Source organism: Oryctolagus cuniculus, chromosome 9 (genome assembly GCF_051225735.1).
Source record: "Oryctolagus cuniculus isolate XC-2025 breed Fujian yellow rabbit chromosome 9, ASM5122573v1, whole genome shotgun sequence".
NCBI classification, from domain to species: domain Eukaryota; kingdom Metazoa; phylum Chordata; class Mammalia; order Lagomorpha; family Leporidae; genus Oryctolagus; species Oryctolagus cuniculus.
In genome coordinates, this window is record NC_142875.1 from 98,694,415 (window position 1) to 98,712,157 (window position 17,743).

General features: G+C 48.8%; 1 protein-coding gene and 1 long non-coding RNA gene across 4 annotated transcripts in view; one reads left to right on the top strand and one right to left on the bottom strand.

The window, feature by feature from the left end:
* The window catches only part of NINJ2 (ninjurin 2), a 175,441-nt gene that overhangs the window by 54,359 nt on the left and 103,339 nt on the right, over nt 1-17,743 (bottom strand). The window lies entirely within an intron of this gene.
* On the top strand, nt 12,412-17,505 carry LOC149124680 (uncharacterized). Of its 2 annotated transcripts, XR_016213441.1 has the most exons (3): nt 12,412-12,685; nt 13,796-13,941; nt 17,273-17,505. It is a non-coding gene; the product is annotated as an uncharacterized LOC149124680 (long non-coding RNA). The 2 variants fall into 2 exon arrangements; XR_016213440.1 differs by lacking the exon at nt 13,796-13,941 and having other exon boundaries at nt 12,413-12,685.

Genomic DNA, 17,743 nt, shown 5'->3' on the forward strand with positions numbered 1-17,743 from the left:
GGTTAAAGACTTTTCTATGTCCTCTCCCACAGAAACCATGAGGGAAAGAGCAGAGCAGGCAGGGACGGCCAAGTACCCCCGTCCCTCACGACCCCTCTGCTTTCTCTGGATCTTGTGGTGGGAAGGAATGGGGTGGGTGCTGCGTGTCCCTTTGCAAACTACTTAGAAGCTCTTGGTTCAAAATCCAAGGTCGGGGTGGGGAGCGGGTGGTGGCTGTGACAGGCATTTGACACGGTCGTTTAGCTGCTGGTTAGGATACCTGCTCGGTCCCAACACCAGAGCACGGGGCTCCTGAGAGACTGCGGTGCTGCCTCGGGAGCTGCATGGCCTCGTACCCCAGACGTTTTCAGTCTGCAGAGAAAAGGTGGCCCTCAGCCTCCCGGGCAGCAGGAGGCAAACACAGCTGGTCAACAGGAGCCCTGGAGAAAGCCGCAGGAGCGGAGAAGCACCCTGTGCGCACCCCTGTCCTTCTCTTGCCTTTAGCTCACTGCCTGGACCCAGATGGTAAAGGACTGAGCTGCCAAGCCTTGAATGGCCCCTCAGGGGTTGGCGAGAGCCCAGCTGCAGGGCAGGAAAGCTGCACTCATGTCTTCCAGGCAGAGCCACCCGGGTCCCACAGACGAAGGCTCTCAGAAAGGCCAGGCTGCTTTCTGACGGAATAGCCAGAAACAAGCCCCAGCATTTCAGAGGTCAGAGCCGCTGGGAATCGGGGAGAAGCGGCAGCCGGAATGAACGGTCCGGGAGGAAAGAAACATATTGTTGGCACCATGAGGTTTCATTTAGCGGCTCCTAGCAGGAGTCAGTTCTGTGTCCAGATCCTAGCCAGGTGCTTGAGGTAAGGGATGCTACAGAATACACTTAAGACATGGCCTCCACTTGCAAGGAACTTCAAGGGGATATAAGACTCTCACTCACGGATCCAAAGAGAGAAAAGGCAGAAGCTGTTACCGACCAAAGAGAAAATGCTCTGGATTGTAACGAGAACAAACATTGTGGACTCTCCTAGTTCTCATGGGCACTGTGGAGTATGGAAACCTGTTCTGTTTTGTTTTAAGATTTATTTATTTGAAAGTCGGAGTTACAGAGAGAGGAGGAGAGACAGAGAATTATCTCCCATCCATTGGCTCTATCCCCAGATGACTGCCACTGTTGGGGCTGGGCCAGGCCAAAGCCAAGAGCCTGGAGCCAGGAGCCAGGAGCTCCATCCAGGTTTCCCACTTTTTCCCTGCTTTTCTCAGGCCATCAGCAAGAAATTCTGGATCTGAAGTAGAGCAGCCGGGACTTGAACCGGTATCCACATAGGATGCCGGTGTCATAGGGGGCGGCCTTATCTGCTATGCCACAATGCAAGCCCCAGAGTATGGAAATCTTTACACTCTAGTTAGTTTGTGGTTGAGGAGAAAGCACTACTTTTTTAAAAAATTATTTATTTATTTGAAAGGCTGAGAGAGAGAGAAAGAGAGAGAGAGAGAGAGAGACTCTTATCCTCTGTCCACTCCCTAGATGCCTGCATAGCCAGAGCTAGGCTGGGGCCCAAACCAGAAGCAAGAACACAATCCAGGTCTCCCAAAGGGTAGCAGGAAGCCCGATTATCTGAGGCCTCACTGCTGCCTCCCAGGATCTGATTAGCTGGAGTCAGGAACTGGCACTGGGAACTGAACCCGGGCACTCCGAAGTGACATACGGGTGTCTGAGCAGTAGGCTACGCGCCCGTTGCAGGGGAAGGAGCATTTTAGGATGGGGAACAGTCTGAGCAGAGGTGAGGATGTGCATAGGAACTCATCTTTTGCAACCTATTGTGCACAGAGGCTGTGAGCTAGAATCAGGGTTGTAATGAGCCCTGGGGGTTGAGTTTCGTCGGTGGAGGTCCTCCCCGGGCTCTTAGCAGATGTGGCCAAGATGCTTTATGCTGCAGACAGAGCTTCTGGCAGACAGGGGCTGACTTGAGACTGAGTTTAGGATGTAAAGGGCCAGAAGATACCTTCATGCTAAGGAAGCACTGAGACCCCAAGCCCCGGCGGCCCTGTGTGACGCAGCCATGGAAGAGCGTCCCTGGTGGTTACCATCTCAGAGCCGGGATTTAGCCTTGGCTTTGAATCCTATCTCTGTGTGACTTTGTCATTAACCTCCCTAAGCCTCAGCTTCCTCATCTACGAAGTGAAGGTAACGATTCTGAACTCACAGGGTCGCAGTACCCACGGCAGCTGAACTGTAGCTTCACGGTCCAGGCTGTTGCCAAGGCCTGGTGTGGCACGGTGGAGTCTTGTTGGATTGTTTCCCGAGTCAGGCAAGCCCTCGGACAGTCCTTTCTTCCCTCACGTGCCCTCAGACAGCCTTTAAGGCGGGAGAAGGCCGAATGCATGCCCCATCTGGGGCTGCACAGGCGTCCTGCAGAGAGCCCGGGAGGCGGGGTCAGAGGGCCAGGGCTCTCCCTAAGCTCACTGCAGCTCGACTTCCTGGTCTACAAAGTGAACAGCTATAATTAGACCTCTGATTCCCACCCGGTCACCCTGGGTCACCCTGGGGCTCTCTCAATCCAGATATACACATTGCCTATAGCCCAGAGAAGCAGTGCGTCTCATGAGGAGACGCTGGGCTAATTTTCTTTTTCTTTTTTTTAAAGATTTGTTTATTTATTTTTAAGATTTGTTTATTTGTTTGTTTGTTTTTTGTTTATATATAGAGAAAAGGGGAGGCAGAGAGAGAGAGGTCTTCCATCTGCTTTTCACTCCCCAATTGGCTGCAACGGCTGGAGCTGCACCCATCTGAAGCCAGGAGCCAGGAGCTTCCTCTGGATCTTCAACATGGGTGCAGGGGCCCAAAAACTTGGGCCATCTTCCACTGCTTTCCCAGGCCATAGCAGAGAGCTTGATCGGAAGTAGAACAGCCGGGACTTGAACTGGCATTCATATGGGATGCCGGCACTGCAGGCGGTGGCTTTACCTGCTACGCCACAGCGCCAGCCCCTGGGCTACTTTTCAAATATGTGGAGATGCTCTTAAAACTTCTAAATACACATTTTTGAAATTCCCAAATGCGTTGTCCCTTCTTATTGGCAAGCAGTTCTTCATTATTGGATACTAAAAACACAATGACAATTACTTTAAGGAATTCAAAAGTGGCTTTGCAGTTTTAAAGAGGTACTCAGGCTTGAAAACTTTGGCTCCTACTGGATCTGATAAAAGACACACTCAACCTTCCCTGGACCAGGGCTGCCAATTTCTACCTCAAACAGCAGCAAGGAGAACAGGGGCCCAGTGGCAGTGACAACAGAGCTGATGGGTGAGAGGGAGCAGGATTAGCCAGAGAGAGGAAGACAACTTTTATAAGACAATCTGTGAAACACTCGGGATTTGCTGCTTTAAGGCCTTTTATGTCCGTGTGCTGCCCATTGTTTCTGCACAGGGAAGTGGGAGGAGCTGGAATGTCCTCCGAATTCCCCAGCACCCAGTCCCCACCTTCATCCTACAGGAAAGCGTGGGGCTTTGTTCTGCTTAATTTTTCAAGGAGTCACAGAACCTTCTAGAACCTGGCCGGGGTTGTGGACCCTCAGCGCTCTTGCCCACATGCAGCCACATGCACACATTTGTGGGTGCTTTTAGCCCCCGAGTGTCCCAGGTCCACCCCCCGGATTCACGTGGAGACCCCGGGTTAGGGAACGCCGCTCTTCCATGGGCTGCTTTCAGCAAGTTCAAATTTACTTCCTCTTAGTCTTCCACAGTTCTAAGACCTAACCTCTAAATGTTCCATTCCCCACAGGCAACTGTAGGCCTTTTAGATTCCAGAAGACTGGACCAGCAGAAGGCTGCAGGCTTGGGGCCTGTGCTATGGCTAGCAGGTAAAAGCTGCCGCCTGCAGTGCCGGCATCCCATATGGGCGCCAGTTTGAGACTTGGCTGCTCCACTTCCGATCCAGCTCTCTGCTATGGCCTGGGAAAGCAGTAGAAGATGGCCCAAGTCCTTGGGCCCCTGCATCCGCATGGGAAGACCATGTGGGAAGACCTGGAGGAAGCTCCTGGCTCCTGGCTTTGGATCGGCACAGCTCTGGCCGTTGCAGCCAGTTGGGGAGAGAAACAGCAGACGGAAGACCTCTGTCTCTCTCTCTCTGCCTCCCCTCTCTCTGTGTAACTCTGACTTTCAAATAAATAAATAAACAAATCTTTAAAAAAAAAAAAAAAAGAAGGTGCAGGCTCTAAGGACAGTAAGCCTAGGTTCTCCCTCCGGGTGCTGGAGTGAGGGGAAGGGAACCAAGACAGCGCTCAGGCACAGGGTCTGCCTGAGAGTCCAGAGTCCCCCCTTGGCAGGCATCTGATGCAGTGGTGAGTGTACTGTCTGGGGCGCCCACGCCCCATGCCAGAGTGCACAGGGTTGATCCTGCTCCCACTCCTCATTCCAGCTGGCTGCCTGTGCTTATCCTGGGAGGCCACAATGACAGCTCAAGTATTGGAGTCCCTGCCCCCACCCTGGGAGACCTGGGTGGAATTCTGGTCTCCTTGCCTAGCAATGCGTGGGCATTTAGGGAGTGAACCAGTGGGTGGAAAAACTCTATCTGTCTGTCTCTGTTTCTCTTTATCCGTCTCTCTGCCTTTCAAATAAACAAAAACAGATAAATAAGTTTTAAGCCACACTTCCTTTAGAAAAAAGGGCAGCATTTCTTGCTGATGGTGGTGTTTTAGAAGTTTCTCTTCTAGGGCCTGCAGACCTGCAGTAGTTCCTGAAATGCAAAGCTGCTCCATTGTCTGGGAAGACAATGGACTTGGTTCACATCCATGTGCCCTGGGACGAGAGTGGGGAGAACACGAGTTCTACAAGGGCTCCAGGGGAACCAGCAGGCCCAATGGGGACCAGCCAGGCTGCGAGGCTTGGGGAAGATGCCACTATTTGTACTGGGGAGGTAATTCCCCAAATACCAGGATGTTGGGCAATATTTCAAAGAATGAAATTCATTGCAATTACAGCTCTTCCTCTATCCCCACACTGAACTCTAGGTCCCATCCCTTTCCTCTACGACAACGCACAATGCAAATGACGCATTGCTTTTTCATAATCTTACCCTGCTGGGTTCAATTCCATTTCAGCTTCCTGGGACCTGAAACTCATGGCTGACTAGATGTCTTTACAACTAAGGTGAAGGTATGAGCACTTTTAAAAAAAAATTTATTTGAAATCCAGAGAGACACAGAGACAGAGATCATTCATTCAATGCTTCACTTCTCTAATGCCCTCAACAGCTGGAATTGGGTCAGCCCAAAACCAAGAGCCTGGAACTCAGTCCAGGTCTTCCACATGGGTGGCAGGGCCCAACTACTTGACCCATCAACTGCTGCCTCCAAGTGTGCACATTAGCAGGAATCTGGAATAAGAAGCAGAACCAAGACGTAAACCCAGGCTCTCTGGTGTGGAATGCAGGCAAAGCAAACTTCCTCTTAACGGCTGCACCACATGCCTGCCCGGCATAAGCACTTTGAAGGAAGATTGGCAGGGAAACACTCTATGTGCTCAATACACTGCTTCAGTATTTTCCTTTGATTTTTAAAGTTAATTTATTCAATAAACATTAATGGAGCTCTAACTGGGTTAGGATACTAGAATATGGGGGAATATACAGAAATAGAAAGATGTCCTGGGATACCAAGATATGTGAAAATATACAAATGAATGAGGTTTGGATTCTGCTTTCAAAGAGATTTCTGTTTAGTGGAGGAAATAAGATATAAATAAACCACAATACATGATATATATGTCCCCTATCATCACAACTATTTGTTATGTAGCAAGTGACATTTAAGCTGGTCACTGAGGGGTGGCTAAGAGCTGAACAGAGAAGAAAAGGGTCCTGGGTGGAGGGAATGGCATGAAAAGAGCTTTGGAAACAGTGGGATTGGACCCAGATGCAAAGAGCAAGCAATTCTATTTGGCAAGAATGTGGGGAAAGGGGGAGAGAGAGAGAGAGAGAGAGCAAGCGAGCAAGCTGGGAAGCCAGAGTGGAGTCAGCCAGGGAGAGGATGGTCTTGAATGCCAGGTTTAAGAGTAGTTTCCGGGGCAGGTGTTCAGCCTAGTGATTGTGCTAGTTAAGATATGAGCATTGCACATCAGAGTGCCTGGGTCTCAGTGATGGCTCTGCTCCTGACTCCAACTTCCTGCTAATGCAAACCCTAAGAGGCAGCAGTGATGGCTCAAATAATTGGGTTCCTGCCACTCACTTGGGAGGTCTGGATTGAGTTCCTAGCTCCTGGTTTTGACCTGGCCCATTCCCAGCTTCTGTGGGCATTTGGGGACTGAATCAGTAGATAGGAGTTCCCTCCATCTCTCTGCCTCTCAAATAAAAAATACATGAGAAAAAGGGTGACTTAGGACTTTTAGGGGTATCATTGATTTTTTTTAGATTTTTTAATGCACATAAAAGGTGCACATATTTATGGGCTATTATGTGATGTTTTGATTAATGTACACATTGTGTAATATCCAATCAGGTAAATATAGCTATTTCCCCAAATATTTGACATTCTTTTATGGTGAAAACACTCAAAATTCTAATTGTTGGAGTTTTTTAGAGAAATACACAGTACCTTAACATTACCTAGAATGCCCATACTGTGCAATACACTAAAGGTTGTTTTTTTTTTAAGTTTTATTTTATTCTTTCAGAGACAGAGACAAATAGGTAGGGATCTTCCACCATCTGATTCACTCTCCAAATGGCTGCAACAGTCAGGGTTGGTCCAGGCTGAGGCCAAGAACAGGAAACTCAGTTCAGGTCTCACACACGGGTGGCAGGGACCCAACTGCTTGTATCATCACCTGCTGCTTTCCAGGGTGTGCATCAGCAGGAAACTGTGACTGAAAGCGGAGTTGGGACTCGAACCTGGGCACTGGAAGTGGAATGTAGGCATCCCAAACAGCATCTCAGTGCCAGGGCCAAACGCTCTCCCCATAACACACTGCGAGTTTTTTAGCAGAGGAGTTCATGAGGATTATAGGTGTATCAGAAAAGATTAATTTGGGGGGGGTGCTGGTGTTGTGGCACAGCAAGTTCAGCTTCTGCTTGCAAAGGCAGCATCTCTCACTGAAGCAGCAGTCTGAGTCCCGGCTGCTCCACTTCTGGTCCAGCTCCCTGCGAATGCACCTGGGAAAGCAGCAGAAGATGATCCAAGTGCTTGGGCCCCTGCACCCATGTGGGAGACCTGGATGGAGTTTCAGTCTCCTGGCTTTGGCCTGGTTCAGTCCCAGCCGTTGCAACCACTTGAAGAGTGAACCACTGGAAGATCTTGTTCTCTCTCTGTTTCTCCCTCTCTCCATCACTCTGCCTTTCAAATAAATAAAATAAAAAATCTTTTTGAAAAGAAAGATAAATTTAGTGGAGAAAAAGTAAAGAAACAAAAAGGGTTGGTTCCTGATGGTGGGAAGGATCACAGAAGAGGCAACTTCTACAGGGCATTTCCCAGGAAGCTGCTTGTGGTCCGCTGGTCAGAGTATGGCTGCGCTCTGGCCGCAGTGGGCCTCGCGGCCGGGCCTCTCGCGGGGAGCAGGGCAGCAGGGTGGGGAGGGGCACTTTGAGGTCAAAGGAATCTAGGCTTGAATTACAGCTCTGTTGAAGACTAAGTTCCCAGTATGAGAAGTCAGATAATTACACCCAGACTTGTTACACAGATGAATGAGATAAAGTGTTTTAAAACACTCATGAGCGCAGACACAGCAAGCAAGCAATTAATACGTGGTTGAGATGATGATCATTATCCGCTGACTCCTGCTGTAGGTAAGTGTCATAGAACTAGAATCATGTCCTTCATTAGATTCTAAACTGTGGGAGGCCAAGAAGCCGGTTTATTTTGTCTTTCTTAGTGTTCCCTAGCTTCCTGTGCCAGGTAGGCAAGCAGCAACTGTGAAAAATGATAACATTCTGGGTTGGTGATTAAGATTTTCGCTAAATTTAGGAGAATCTATGGCAGGCATTTCGGACAGGGATGCCCATTTCCCTTATTGGAGGGCCTGGGTTGGAGTCCAAGCTCCGCTTCCAATTCCAGCTTCCTGCTAATGCACACCCTGGGAGGCAACAGGTGATGATGGCTCAAGTAGGTGGGTCCCTGTCACCCATGTGGGAGACTCGGATTGAGTTCCAGGCTCCTAACTTCAGCCTGGCCCAATCCCAGCTATTGCAGGCATTTGGAGAGCGAACCAACAGATGGGAGATATCTCTGTCTATCTCTTTCTCTTTCAAATAAATAATTTTTTAAAGAAACATTTAGAAGAATCTGTCCCTTTGAATGAAGACTGGTACCTTGTTGCTCTGACCACAGAGATACATTCAGTGTAACTTGGCAGATATGGGGAGAAATACTGAGAGGTGGGGTGAATCTGTCCTTGAGATGAGAGGTTAAGTCCCAGGGCCAGGGATTTTGGACTCTCTGGTCCTGGCATGCATTACTCTGAAATCACAAGGCCTCTGGGCCTGTTTCTAATGGGCCTGTGTCACGTGTACTTGCTATAGAGCTGACTTCACATCTGGCTGGCTGCATTCATAACAACTTAGCGGAGGCATGGAGAAAGAGCGGGGTTCGCAAGGAGGCGGTGTGAGCTAAGTTCCCCCATACAGGGCTTGGGCCCTGGCCTCTTGGTCTCATCCCAATTCTATTCTGCAGAACCATGAAATGTTGGACAATCGCTTCTCCTCTCTGTATCCAGGCATGGCTGAGCACCTCCTACCTGCAAATGCTCTTGACCTACAGCGGCAGTGACGCGCTAAGTGCTGCAGGGGCCTGGCGGAAGGCTGAGCCAGGTGTGTGCCTTGTTAGAGTTTCGGTCCAGCTGAACAGGAAAGCGGACACTCAGGAGAATCGGCCCTTCTGGTTGAGAGTCAAACGGTGGACCCCGGCCGCTTGCTTCAGATGCCTGCTTTTCCCTTGCTGACAACGGTTAGGAACTTAGCTTCCCTTAGCACCTTAGTCTCTTTAGCTCCAAAACAGGAATAGCACTGTATAGCCATAAATAGAATAATCTGTGAAAAGTACTTAATACAGTACTGGCCCACAGAAAGCACCCCAAAACCATTCACTCTTTGTTATTATTCAGTTAAATAAGAACATCCAACCAAGGAGCAACACATGGCAGTAGGCAATTTTTAGAATTTTTTTTAATCCCTTTGGATTTTAAGCTTCCATGAAATGTCCTATATTTTCCTTTTACAGACCCCTCCCCCCCCACACCCAGTGCCTTGTAATCAGGCCCTCAAATATTTCCTGAGAATGTATAATGAAATGCATTTCTGTTTTCCCAATGAATGGAATAGGTAACTAGGAAACTGGGGACAAGAAAAATGATGCAGGCCAGGCAGTCAGGGAATGCTTCACAGAGGAGGCGACGCGGAGGTGGACAGATCTTGACAAACTGGGGCAGGCACAGCAAAGCAAGGAGGATTCTCACTATAAACGCCTAGAATGGGTTGGGAGTGCAAGAGAGGTAGAGGCAGACTTGGTGCAAGGCTGTGGTACACCAAATACAGGCTAAGGCTGGTACCAGGGTGCCAGGGCCTGCCCTGAGTGTAGGGCCAGGAAGACAGGCTGGAGGTGGAGCCAGCATATCCTGGGCAGACGCTGGGCCATCAGCTGCTCTAGAGAGCCTTGCCAAAGCCACAGCTCATCTTTCATGTCCTGGGTCAGACAGCAGGGGGCAGACAACTGGCCTGAGGACCACGGGGACAGGCAGTCACTTCAGCAGGGAGCTGGGTGCCAGTGTGTCAGAGGCCTGCGGGGCCCTCCACAGCTTATCAGACCTCTGGCTGACCTCTGTCCCACCACCTTTCACCCTGGCCGAAGAGGGGTGCAGAGCTCCCCCTTTCGCGTCCTCTGCGGGAGCCTCTGTCCCTCACAGAGGGTGGCAGGCAGGTCTTTCCTCCCTCTGCAGCCCCTCCCAGCATCACTGGCACACAGAGGGTGCTCTTCCTGTCCCTGGGGCAGAATGACTTCAGTGTGATCACCAACAGCATTCCTCGCTTTCAGACAGCGAGAGCAAACAACGTAAGCAGGGTAATGCTTGTGTATCAACTGGCAGTCCCTTCTCTACATACTTTGCTGGTATTAATGCAGCTCAAGCTCATAACTGTCCCATGACTAGGCAGGCACAGTCATTGTTCCCATTTGGCAGATGGCAAAACTGAGGCCTGAAGGTTGAGGAACTCGCCCAAGTCCACACAAGCAGTAAGCAGGAAACACAACGAATTCCCTGGGGTAGGAAGCTGGCAGTGTGGCTCTGCTGGCCACTGGGCTCTTGCTACCTGGATGGAGGTAAACAGGGGTCTGCTGAGGTAGGAACCAGCCCAGGGATCACATCTTCAGATCCCTTCACACGACTGTCACACACAGTCCAGTCCCTGCTGTCCCCAGGGCCCTGCCTCAGTACCTGTCCCCAGGTACCAGGAGAGCAGAGTGGAATTTTACCAAGCCCTCTCAGGTGCCTTCCTCCGGAGACTGCGCATGCCCTGGAGACTGCCTGCCTTGACGGCAGCCTTTTTTTTTTTTTTTTTCCTTTTTGAAAGAAGGTGGTAAACACCTGAAAATAGAGTTATTGAGGGAAAGTGACTCTTCAGGCATAATTATAGCCAGAGTGGGCCCCTGCTTGCTATAAGCAAGAAAACTGTTTCTAAATACAGCCGCAACACGCCAAGCCCCACGCCGCAGGCCATGCCCCCCTGCAGCGCTGTCCCCTGCCCACAGACCCAGGTGTGGGAGGGCCAGGGAAGGAAGCGGCCGTCTTTGGACCTGCTGCCCTCCCGGAAGAGAGTGAACTCCTCAAATGTGTGCAAGGAGCAAGGGTGCGCTTGAGAACATTTCAAAACGCCTTCCCATTGGAAATAAGAATTAAAAAAAAAAAACAAAAACAAAAACAAAAAAACACGCCTTCCCGTGCGGGGTGAGGCGGGGCCCCACTGGGGAGTGGGGAGGACGCCGCAGGGGCCCGGCCCGGCTTCGGCACAGAGGCCTGCCAGCTCATTTTCTATTTCTAGCCCAATCCCAGGCAGCGGAGTATCGTACTCAACCTGGTAATTCGGAGACAGCAGCGGCTACGCGCGGAACAGCGCGGATGCTGTCCGGACAAAGGCTCGGAAAGCAAACCAAACGGAAGTCCATCCCCCACGTTTCCGCTGGCCAGTGTCTGTAACCATCAGGGAATGTTCTGGACACGCCTGGGCATCTGTGAATTCACTCACCTAAGAGTAAATTCTGATCCCTGGGATCACAGATCAAAGGCTGATTCTGTGTGTGTGTCTGTCTGTGTGTCTGCGTGTTTCTGTGATAGTGTGTGTCTAGTCTGTGTGTGTGCCTGTGTGTTATTGTGTGTGTAGTCTGTGTGTGTGTCTAGTCTGTGTTTGCGTGTCTCTGTGTGACTGTTTGTGTCTATGTATCTGTGTGTATCTGTGTGTCTACTATGTGTGTGTGCATGTCTGTGTGTGTGCATGTCTGTGTGTGACTGTGTGTGTGTGTGGCTGTGCCTATGTATCTGTGTCTGTATCTGTGTGTGCGTGTCTGTGTACGTGTGTGTCTAGTGTGTGTGCATGTCTCTGTGTGTGACTGTGTGTGTATCTGGGTATATCTCTGTGTGTGTGTCTGCGTGTCTGTGTGTGTCTGTGTGTGTGACTGTGTGTGTATCTGGGTATATCTCTGTGTGAGTGTCTGCGTGTCTGTGTGTGTCTGTGTGTGTGTGCATGTCTGTGTGTGACTCTGTGTGTGTATCTAGTCTATGCGTGCGTGTCTGTGTGTGACTGTGTCTATGTATCTGTGTGTTTCTCTGTGTGTGTGTGTCTGTGTTGTGCTCCACAATCCTGACCTTTCTTGGTCTTCACCCCATTTTCAATTAGAGGAAAAAAGAAGGAAAGCAACAACAATGAACCCAAAACAAAAAATTGAGCTCGAAAGTTTTCCAGGAACTGTGATCTGAAACTGCTAGCAGCCTGGAACCAGACAGAAAGAGAACTAGCAGAACTACAGGCGGCGGCGCGCTCTTGGGGAGCGTGCCCTTGGAGATAAGGGGCTTTTTTTAGCGCTTCAGAATTATTCCAGAAAGGCACACAGATCTGAAGATAACCGGCTTGTGAGGAAGCTCAAGATGTTTGGTGGGATGCTCAGCTCTGGGGGAGTTCAGCTGAAGCAGCAATTAGTGGGTGGACTATTAGCGGGGAATCGGCTGCAGAACTCATCAGAAGTTGGAGGGACAGGATGCGGAATCCAGTTGGAACGCAGGCTGAGGATATGGAAAAAAGATATGGAGACCCTGGGGGTCCTGTGTGCTCAGGATTCGAGCCCCAGCCAGCCCCAGCCAGCCCCAGGCGTGAGGAGTAGAGTCAGAGATTCCACTCAGCAAAAGCAGACAGGAAAACAATCTCTTCTCTTTGTTTTCCTGGTTGAAAACCAAACACAGTAGCCATTTGATGAAATTCCAGTGGCAGAAGTGTTGGAGGTGAGGGTGGGGGTGGCGGGGACGGGGCCAGCGCCTGGCTTCAGGGAAGGCTGCGTAATGGCGCCAGCTGCAGCTCCAGCGCTGGAATGCTCGCCGGGGTCCATGCAGCTCCTGACTCCAGCCCACAGACACTTCCTGCCCCCTCTCTCTCTCTTCCGTGACCCCAGATCGTCAACTGGCGCGGCTCAACGTTCCTGTCTGGGCTGAGCAGCTTCAAAGGCCTGCATGAGTCACAGGTAACTGAGGGAAAAGCGAGCGCTCCCAGGGCACAGGCAGTGTGCAGCAGGCTCTCCGGGCCAGGGGCAGTGGCAGTGGCCCACCAGTGGCCCTGCACCTTCACCACGGAGAAAAATTCCACTTGATCCACGGACAGCTTTAGAAAACTTGACCTTTTGTAAACACGAGGAAACTAAAATTATAGCCCTGTGTGTAGCTTGGAAACTTGGCAAGCCGGGGAGAGTGCCAATCCAAACCAGAACCCAGTGTGGAGATTTCATGCTATTAGCACAAAAGGTTAGTGGGCTGGGTTGAACTTGGGCAAGCTCTCACAGGATCTAAGATCCAGTGCATTTTCTGACAGTAGATTCCAATCAGAAAGGTTGGGAAATCACTTTGGTCTGGAGTTGGGCTTGGGACAAAGACCTGCTTTGCTTTCAGGAAAATCCTATGAGACCTGAATTAATCCCTTTAGTCCCATCCACCTTACCTCCCCTCCTGGACCAGTCTGTCTAAAACAGTGCCTCACTCCTCCAGAAAACAAAACAAAACAAAACAAAAAATCCTTTCATTTAAGAACTTGCTACTGTCTCCTAAATCAAGTACACAGGCCCTTGCCTGGTTAGCTAAAAACCCTCCCTAAGTTAGCTCCACCCCCCAGGGCACTGTGCACTGTGCACTGACACACACACTCTCTGCCTTAGTCGGTCTGACCTCACTGTCCCCAAACATCTTTGCATCTGAATGTCTGGTATTCAGGGCAGGCGTTTGACCTATGATGAAGACACCTGTTAAGATGCCCACGTCCCATTTCAGGGTTCAATTCCAGGCTTTAGTTCCTGTTGCCACCCTCCTGCCACTGCAGTCCCTGGGAGCCAGCAGTAATGGCTGCAGTGATTGGGTCCCTACCATCCTCATGGGAGACCTGCCTTGCATTCCTGACTTCTAGCATTAGTCCCAGCCCAGCCCTGGCCATTATGGGAATGTAGGGGAGTAAACCTACAGATGAGAGCTCTCTCTCTCACTTTCTGTCTCTCTCTCTCTACCTCTCAAATCAAATCAAAACAAAACAAAGCAAAAACCAACATTCTTTACCTTTACCGCTGAATCTAACAATTTAACAATCCCAGAAGGCCACACCTTTGGAGATTTTGTTATTTCAAACTTCATCTCTCCATCTCCAAGGAATGACCAAGTCATTGCTTGACTACACACCTCCCCAGCCAGGTGCCCAGCCTCTGTGAACTGTGTGTGACCGCCTCATCAGTTGTGCTCAGTAAGTTTCTGTGATTGAGTGCAGTTTCTCCAAAAGTTAAAAGAGTCATAAAATCAATCTCTTTCCAATCGTGTGGGATTTCAAGACAAGACAACCCAAGTTCGCGAGGTTTAGTAACACTGTGAGAAAGTGGTGTGAGAAATGATTGTGCCGAAGGCAGTAAGTGGATGAGTTCAAGAAAGAACACAATGCTTATTGAACTCTGACATCTTCTTCACTTGTCTGAAAACTGGGCACCCCCAGAATGGTGCACTCTTCATAACATTCAAATTCAGGGCATCATACTATGAAATTCCTTTGTCTTTAAGATTTCGCCTCCTCATCTTTCTCTGGAGGAGGGGTGGGGGTGAGGAGTGAGTACAAGCAGGGGAAAGAGGTTGGAAGAAACCACATTCTTCTTCTTTTTTTTTTTTTTTACAGGCAGAGTGGAGAGAGAGAGAGAGAAAGGTCTTTCGTTTGCTGTTGGTTCACCCTCCAATGGCCGCTGCGGCCATTGCGCTGTGGCTGGCGCACCGCGCCTATCCGAAGGCAGGAGCCAGATGCTTCTCCTGGTCTCCCATGGGGTGCAGGGCCCAAGCACTTGGGCCATCCTCCACTGCACTCCCGGGTCACAGCAGAGAGCTGGCCTGGAAGAGGGGCAACCGGGACAGAATCCGGCGCCCCGACTGGGACTAGAACCCGGTGTGCCGGCGCCGCTAGGTGGAAGATTAGCCTATTGAGCCACGGCACGGACCCCACCATTCTTCTTAAATGGAATAGGGCAGATGTATAGACCAGTGAAATAGAATTAGAGCCCAGACACTGGTTTGAGTCCTGGCTGCTCCACTTCTGATCCAGCTCCCTGCTGGTGTGTCTGGGAAAGCAATGGAAAATGACCCAAGTGTTTGGGCCCCTTCATCCAAGTGGGAGAACTGGAAGAAGCTCCTGGCTCCTGACTTCAGATTGGCGTGGCTTCTGCCATCAAAGTCATTTGGGAAGTGAACCAGCGAGTGGAAGACCAACTCTCTGTCTCTGCCTCTTCCTCTCTGTAACTGTACCTTTCAAATAAATAAATAATCTTAAAAAAAAAAAAAGAAATAGAGTCCAGATAGAACCCCTCACATGTGTTGTACATTGTTTTTCAAAAGGGTGTTAACATTCATTGAGGAAAGACAGGCTTTGTTTTTTTCTAAAGATTTATTTGAAAGAGTTATAGAGAAGAGGGAGAGACAGAGAGAGATATTCCATTCACTGGTTCACTCCCCAGATGGCCACAATGGTCAGAGCTAGGCAAGCCCAAAGCCAGGAACCAGGAGCTAAACACTTGGGCATTTTCCACTGCTTTTCCCAGGCATATTAGCAGGGACTTGGATTAGAAGTGGAGCAACAGGGACTCGAACCAGCATCCATATGGGATGCTGGTGTTGCAGGCACTGGCTTTACCTCCTATGCCACAGTGCTGGCCTCAAAACACAGTCTTTTCAACAAATAGTACTGGGAAAACTAGATAATCCTATATATAAAATAATGAAGTTTGACTCTTATGCCATTTACAAAAATTAACTTTAATTGGACAAAAGACTGAAATTTGGGAGCTAAAATTATAAAATTCTTAGAAGAAAAAATGGGAAAATCCTCATGACATTGGATATGGCAATGATTTCTGGGCTATGACAGCAAAGGTACAAACAACGAAAGAAATAAACAGATATGGGTCGGTGGTGTGTTGTAGCAGGTAAAGCCTCTGCCTGCAGTGCCAGCATCCCATATCGGTACTGGTTCGTGTCCCAGCTGCTCCACTTCCAGTCCAGCTCCCTGATAATGACATAGGAAAAGCAACAGAAGATGGCCCAGGTGCTTGGGCCTCTGCACCCAAAGGCCTGGCTCAGCCCTGGTCATTGTGGCCACTTGAGAAATGAACCAGCTGACGGAAGACCTCTCTCTCCCTGTCTCTCTCTAATTCTGATTTTCAACTAAATAAATAACTATTTTTTAAAAAAAGATCAATGGTCTCATCAAAATTAAAAACTTTTGTGCATCGGAGGACACTATCAAAAATGTGAAAGGAAGGCACAGAACGGGGCGGGAAGGGGGATATTTGCAAATACTCTATCTAATAAAGGATTAATATCCAGAACAAATAAATAACTATAACTTAATAATAAAAAAGACCTAATTCAAACATAGGCAAAGGACTTGAATAGATACCCAAATGGCCAATAAGCACATGAAAAGGTGTTCCATTAGGGTAATGCCAATCAAAACCAACATTTGTAACTCATTAGGATGATTATTCTAAAAACAAAGAACAAGTGTTAGTTTGGAAGAGGAGTAATGGAATCCTCTTGCACTGCTGGTGAGAATGTAAAATGATACAGCTATTGTGAAAAAGATTAGGGCCTGTGCTGTGGCATAGAAGGTAAAGCCGCTCGCTGCCTGCAATGCTGGCATCCCATTTGGTACTGGTTCGAGTCCTGGCTGTTCCACTTCCAATCCAGTACCCTGCTAATGTGCCTGGGAAAGCAGTGGAAAATGGCCAAGTGCTTGGGCTCCTGCACCCAAATGGGAGAACTAGAAAAAGCTCAAGGCTCCTGGCTTTGGCCTGGCCTAACCCCAGCCATTTCAGCCATTTGGGGAGTGAACCAGTGAATGGAAGATCCCTCTCTATGTCTCCCTCTCTTCCTATAACTCTGCCTTTCACATAAATAATCTTAAAAAAGAAAAAGTTTGGCAGTTCCTGGAAAAGTTAAAGTTACCATATGACCTAGTAATTTTATTGCTAAGGATATCCCCAAAATAATTGAAAGCAAGGATTTGAATAGATACCTGTGTATCAATGTTCATAGCTGCATTATTCAGGACAGCTGAAAGCTGGCAATCATGTAAGTGTCCATCAACAGATGAATGGATAAACAAAGTACAATGGAATATTATGCAGTCTTAAAAAGAAATGAAATTGTGATACATGCTATATTATGGATGAACTTTGAAAACATTATGCTAAGTGAAATAAGCCCCTAACAAAATGACAAATATTGTGAGTCTATTTACATGGTACCTAGAATAAATCAACTCTTAGAGAAAGTAGAATAGAGGTTACTAGGGACTGGGGAAAGGAAGAATGAGGAATTATTTAATGAGTACAGTAATGATGTTTGAGATGAAATTCTGGACATAGATATTGGTGACGATTGCATAACATTGTTAATATACTTAATGCCACTGATTGGCATACTTAAAAAGGCTAAAATGGGGGCTGGCGCTGTGGTGTGGCCCGTAAAGCTGCCGCCTACAGTGCTGGCATCCGATATGGGTGCCGGTTTGAGTCCCGGCTGCTTCACTTCCAATCCAGCTCTCTGCTATAGCCTGGGAAAACAGTGGAAGATGGTCCAAGTACTTGGGCCCCTGCACCTGCGTGGGAGACACTGAAGAAGTTCCTGGCTCCTGGCTTTGGATTGGTGCAGCTCTGGCCGTTGCAGCCAACTGGGGAGTGAACCAACGGATGGAAGACCTCTCTTTCTCTCTGCCTCTCCTCTCTCTGTGTAATTCTGCCTTTCAAATAAATAAATAAATCTTTGAAAAAAATGGCTAAAATGATGAATTTTGTGTTCCCATATTTTGTCACATTTGTGTTTCTTTCTTTCTTTCTTTTTTCTTTTTTTTTTTTGAAAGCCTGAATCCAATTGTAAGGGGAAAAAATGGGAGAAATCCACAACTGTGGGTCATTCTCTAGAATGATTACCTACACTCTTCAGAAATGTCAAGATTGTGAAAGGCCAGAGATGGGGTGTGGTTACTGGTTAAAGCAGATTTAAGAGGCAGG